Raw genomic sequence first — 6,294 nt, 5'->3', positions numbered from 1 at the left:
CTTTACTGAGATATATATACCACAAAATTTCCCATTGTAAGAGTACAGGTCAATGCACAGCACATTTTATATTTACTGTAAAAAGCTGAAAAATCTCTTCAACATAACAAAACCCACAAAAATAACATTTTCATTAGCTGCCTAATACACCTGCAACCTAGTGTCACAATGCTAGGTGAAATCTGCAGAGTGGTAGGAATATTCCTGATTCCATTTTTTTTCCTGTGTATTTTTTAAATTAATTATTTATTTATTTAAAATTTTTTTTTTATTTCAGCATATTACAGGGGTACAAATGTTTAGGTTACATATATTGCCCTTGCCCCACCCGACTCAGCTTCAAACGTGTCCATCCCCCAGACGGTGCACATCACACCCATTAGGTGTGTATATACCCATCCCCTCCTCCCCCTCCCATCTGCCCGACACCCAATGAATGTTATTACTATATGTGCACTTAAGAGTTGATCAGTTAATACCAATTTGATGGTGAGTACATGTGGTGCTTGTTTTTCCATTCTTGTGATACTGCACTTAGTAGAATGGGCTCCAGCTCTATCCAGGATAATACAAGCGGTGCTATATCACCATTGTTTCTTAAAGCTGAATAGTACTCCATGGTATACAAATACCACATTTTATTAATCCACTCATGTATTGATGGGCACTTGGGTTATTTCCACATCTTTGCAATTGTGAGTTGTGCTGCTATAAACATTCAAGTGCAGGTGTCTTTTTTATAGAATGTCTTTTGTTCTTTTGGGTAGATGCCCACTGATGGGATTGCTGGATGAAAAGGTAGTTCTACTTGTAGCTCTTTGAGGTATCTCCATATTACTTTCCAGAGAGCTTGTACTAGTTTGCAGTCCCACCAGCAGTATATGAGCGTTCCTATCTCTCCACATCTGTGCCAACTTTTATTGTTTTGGGACTTTTTGATAAAGGCCATTCTCACTGGAGATAAGTGATATCTCATTGTGGTTTTGATTTGCATTGGAAGCCATCCTAACCTAAGGAAGCTAGTAATCAGTTATACATGAACATGGCAGTGAACCACATAATATATTTTTTCCTAAACTTAAACTAAATATACCACCGACACAACCACATCTTATATGTATTTCAGAAATGCTCATGGCCGCTCCACTATCACTTGGCATGAGGGGAAGTGTGACAGAGGGAAGTTGAAGTGGAAAGAGACAGTCATCTTAACCACTTTTGATGAAAATATCTTACATGTGCAAATTTTGCAAAAATACTTCACCATGCCCAATACCACACCTTTAAAGAGAAACTAAAGCCTGTCTATGGGAGGGCAACCAGGATGATGTGTTGATTTAAAAGCATCCTAGGGAGTTTGGGCCTGGCTCGGTGGCTCACGCCTATAATCCTAGCACTCTGGGAGGCCAAGGCGAGAGGATCACTTGAGCTCAGGAGTTCGAGACCAGCCTGAGCAAGAGTGAGACCCCGTCTCTACTTAAAAATAGAAAAATTAGACAGACGTGGTGGCGCATGCCTCTAGTCCCAGCTACTTGGGAGGCTGAGGCAGGAGGATCGCTTAAGCCCAGGAGTTTGAGGTTGCTGTGAGCTAGGCTGATGCCACGGCACTCTAGCCTGGGCAACAGAGTGAGACTCTGTCTCAAAAAAATAAACAAAATTAAATTGAATTAACAAAAAGAATTTAGGGAATTTGGCCTGGAAGAGAGGTTTGTTGGGGACATGAGTTCATCTATAATTTTTTTGGAGAAGGTTTAGATTTTTTTTTATATGTGGACCCAAGAGTCAACCTGGGAATGGAAGCTCTAAAGTGACACGTTTTTATTCAATATAAAGCAGAAATTCCCAACACAAGTGTTCAAAGAAGTAAAGAGGTAATGTTTCCTATTCCTTGAGAGGCTCAAGGAAAGATGAATGAAGTCTTGTCAGATATTTTATAGGGGGAATTTCAGCACTAGATGAATGGTTAACTAAATGTCCTTTAAGTATCCTCCAACTTAGAGATCCTGTGATTCATAAGAGAATGATTTATAAGCTAGATGACAATTTATGTATCACCTAAAGAATTATACATGCCATGCTGATTGGACCCTTGTGTCTGTGAGTAGGGGCCCCCATTCCCAATATCAGAGTACTAAGAAGTCAATGGATAAGTTTGTGAGCACAGAATCCAAGCTAAGACAGTCTGATGATCAGATGATTTTTTTTTTCGAGACAGAGTCTCACTCTGTCACCCCAAGTAGAGTGCAGTGGCATCATTTTAGATCACTGCAACCTCAAACTCCTGGGCTCAAGCAATCCTCCTGCCTCAGCCTCCCAGAGTGCTAGGATAACAGGTATGAGCTACCACACCCAGCTGTCAGATGATCTTAATGGAATATAATTATTAAGCTGCAGAAGCAAGCTCAGTTGGCCCTTTTCAAAATAAGATTATACCAGCTAATTCAACTAAAATATTCATGCCCCAAATCTGAGACCTCTCTCCCTTGGTGAATGCTGGACACACTAAAAAATTCCTACTCTCAACCTCCCTTTTTTGTAAATTCTCCAAGAATTGCTTTCCTTCTGTTGGGTCTAGACATTATAATGGTCCCCCTCCACCCTGTATTGTTTCACCCAACTATATTAGTGTTTGCGTTTCCCAGGTTTATAGATTATATTTGAGGTTGATTGCTTCCTGGAGATCTACAAGGAGTATTTAAATGTCATCAGTAACTTATCCACAGTTATAACATAGGCTACAGTTTTTTGGAAGGATTTCCTGTAGACGGTTGACCCCACCCACAGCAAGTAGATTCTTGTGAATTGTAAACACAGAGCCCTTCCCTGACTCGCCTGTTCTGTCTTCTTCCTGATCTCTTGTCTCCATCATCATTTGTCCTAAACTTGCCTTTACAGTTAGAACTCTTATACACCTCTTCCAGGAATCAATATGTAACAGAATGTCGAATCACTGAACAGTTTACACGTGTGCTTAGGACAACCAGAAAAAGTTCTTTTAACAAATCTTTCAAGAATTGTTCAAAGAATTTGATGGTTAATATTTTAAAAAGAAAAATTTAAGTAGTCATGATAGGAAAAAGATGGTAGTTTGTTTTACGAATTTTATTGTTTATAATTCTTTTTAATTTGAATCCATAGAGGATGGTGTTGGGAGGACAATCTTTTCTTTTTAGAGTGCGCAGCCTTTAAGGGTATTGATCTGGCCTTGATTACAGTGTCCAAACATGAAACATCCCATAATGATAAAAAGGATTGGTGCATGTGAAATCATTTGAAATCAATTCTTTTTACTAAATAGCCTCTCTGAAAGACAGCATGATGTGATCGAGCTGGATTTGACCCTCAGCTCCACACTCACCGCTAATGCTGCCTTGGAAAAGTCTAACTTTTGAGTCTCACTTCTGTTGCCCAGGCTAGACTGCTGTGGGGTTAGCCCAGCTCACAGCAACCTCAAACTCCTGGGCTCAAGCAATCCTCCTGCCTCAGCCTCCCGAGTAGCTGGGACTACAGGTGAGTGCCACCATGCCTGGCTCATTTTTTCTATTTTCACTTGTCTGGCTAATTTTTTTTCTATTTTTAGTAGAGATGAGCTGGATCTCGAACTAACTGACCTCCAGCAATCCTCTGGCCTTGGCCTCCCAGAGTGTTAGGATTATAGGCGTGAGCCTGGACAAAAAGTCTAACTTTTTTTTGGCCTCAGTTTCTTCATCTGTAACTTAGTGTACTGGTCTCTCATGGAAAAAGTGTTCAAATAGTAGCCTCTCTTGACAGGCAGAAGGCAGAATGGTGGTAGGGAAGAGCCAGCGGGGCAGTATGGTATTGTCGTTAGAAACATAGACGCCAGAGCCAGTCTGCCTAGGTTTGAAGCCTGCCTCATTATATTTATCTATAAAACGAGTTGTTGTGATAATTCAATGAGTTAAAATGTGTAAAGCATTTAGAACAGTGCCTGACTCCACAGTTGCTTGCTGTGTTGATGATGATCATGATCCCTAAGGAAATATAAGCAGAGGACCCGAACTCAGGTGTACTTTCTTTTGTCATCAAGCAGAAACTATAGATCAGAGACCATTATTACACAAACTTTGTAAGGTTATGGAACCTTTGTCACTCCTCTTATGCTTGTCAGTTTTATCCCTTGTTTTCTCCAGAGTTTAGCAGATAAATCTTAAAATTAAATGAGCCTGTGTGCTTGGCTTCAACGGCAGTAAGAAAGTGGGGAAGTGGCCAGACTGTGTCCCATTGTGCAGCCTAGGCTTGGGGACACAGTTACCAAGAGAAGAAAAATCAGGCTGTGTCCTTGTGGCCACGAGGAAGAAAGAATATGGGAAGTGGCCCTAGGCCTGGAAATGGGGAGCACTCAATGGTGGAAAGGTGCATGTGGTTCCCTGTCCTCCCTACTTCCCTCGCAAGGCTGTGGTGAGCATAAATGAGCGATTGTGTATAAAGGTGCTATAAAGTGTTATGGAGGCTGGGTGCAGTGGCTCACACCTGTAATCCTAGCACGGTGGGAGGCCGAGGCAGGAGGATGGCTTGAGGAGTTCGAGACCAGCCTGAGCAAGAGCAAGACCCTGTCTCTACTAAAAGTTAAAAAAAAAAATTTAGCTAGGCTACTAAAAAATTAGCCAGGTGCGGTGGCGTGCGTCTGTAGTCCCAGCTACTGGGGAAGCTGAGGCAGGAGGATTGCTTGAGCCCAAGAGTTTGAGGTTGCTGGGAGCTACGATGACGCCACGGCACTCTAGCCCCGGAAACAGAGGGAGACTCTGTCTCAAGAAAAAAAAAAAAAAAGTAAAGTGTTACGGAGACATTACTAGAATGGCAGTGAGTACTTATTACAATTGCTGCATTGCAAATTTGCCCTCAAAAGTGTGTATGTAAGATTTATTCCTCTCAGAAACAATATCCAAGTCCTGCCCTTTCTTTAAGGCTGATTGACGAGAAGCAGCTGCCACGCCGAGCGGAGGAGGCAGGAACGGAGCGCGAGCAGGAGCAGGGTAGGCACGCTGGCTGCGATCACCACCGTCGAGGCGGGGGGAAGCGAGATCCAGGTTCTGCAACAGCAGGCTGATGGTTCAGAGGAGAGAGCCAAGTGCCTCCGGCGGGAAAAGGAGCGAGAAAGGCGGCCCGGAAACAGGCTGAGGCTGAGGTGGCCTCCTTGAACCGCAGGATCCAGCAGGTCGAAGAGGAGCTGTACCGTGCTCAGGAGCGCCTGGCCACTGCCCCGCAAAAGCTGGAGGAAGTGGAAAAAGCTGCTGCTGAGAGTCAGAGAGGTATGAAGGTGATTGAAAACCGGGCCTTAAGAGATGAAGAAAAGATGGAACTCCAGGAAATCCAACTCAAATAAGCTAAACATATTGCAGACAAGGCAGATAGGAAGTATGAAGAGGTGGCCCGTAAGTTGATGATTATTGAAGAAGACCTGGAACGCACAGAGGAACGAGCTGAGCTGGCAGAGTCCCGTTGCCGAGAGATGGATGAGCAGATCAGACTGATGGACCAGAATCTGAAGTGTCTGAGCGCTGCTGAAGGAAAGTATTCTCAAAAAGAAGACAAATATGAGGAAGAGATGAAGATTCTTACTGATAAAGTCAAGGAGGCAGAGACCGTGCTGAGTTTGCCAAGAGATTGGTAACCAAGCTGGAAAAGACAATTGATGATTTGGAAGATAAACGGAAATGTACCAAAGAGGAGCACCTCTGTACACAAAGGGTGCTGGATCTGACTCTGTTTGACCTGAATGAGACATAGATCACCCCAGTCTCGCCCTGTTGCCGCTTCTCCCTCTGACCCTCACTCCGCCTGAGGCCAGCCTGCCCGAAGCAAAGCTGACCTTTAAACTGAGGGCTGATCTTTAACTGGAAGGCTGCTTTCCCCCTTCACCCCACCCACCGCCATGTCTTTTTCACCAAACTGTCTCTGTCTCTTCCCAGAGATTCCAGCTAGGCTACAGGCTGAGCACCTTTGGGAACAACATTTAAGGGAATCTGAGTACAATGCAAAATGTCTTTAAAAGCATGTTTATGATGTACACATTTTGCAATTACCTTTTTTGTTGTTGTAGAAACCATTTGTAAAACATTCCAAATACTTCCACGGCTCTGATGCAGCAATCTAATCCCTTTCTCACTTTTGGAAGGTGACTTTGCAGCTTAGTGCATATTGCCCTCTCCATAGAGGAGGGAAAAAGGTATGGGCCTGCCTTACTGAGAACCAAACAGCCCAGGGAAAGACTTCACTATGGGAAACCTCATTGCTCTGTACAAAGTACCAGCCAAACCAGAAAGGTGATCCCAG

The 6,294-nt window shown here is 43.3% G+C and overlaps 1 pseudogene; it reads left to right on the top strand.

Moving 5' to 3' along the window:
* Positions 1–4,363: 4,363 nt before the first annotated feature.
* Positions 4,364–5,748, top strand: LOC105814905 (annotated as a pseudogene).
* Positions 5,749–6,294: the final 546 nt, after the last annotated feature.

This window comes from Propithecus coquereli, unplaced genomic scaffold (assembly GCF_000956105.1).
Source record: "Propithecus coquereli isolate 6110/MARCELLA unplaced genomic scaffold, Pcoq_1.0 Scaffold31, whole genome shotgun sequence".
Taxonomy (NCBI): domain Eukaryota; kingdom Metazoa; phylum Chordata; class Mammalia; order Primates; family Indriidae; genus Propithecus; species Propithecus coquereli.
The sequence above is the reverse complement of the archived record's forward strand: the minus strand, read 5'-3'. Positions and strand labels throughout refer to the sequence as shown.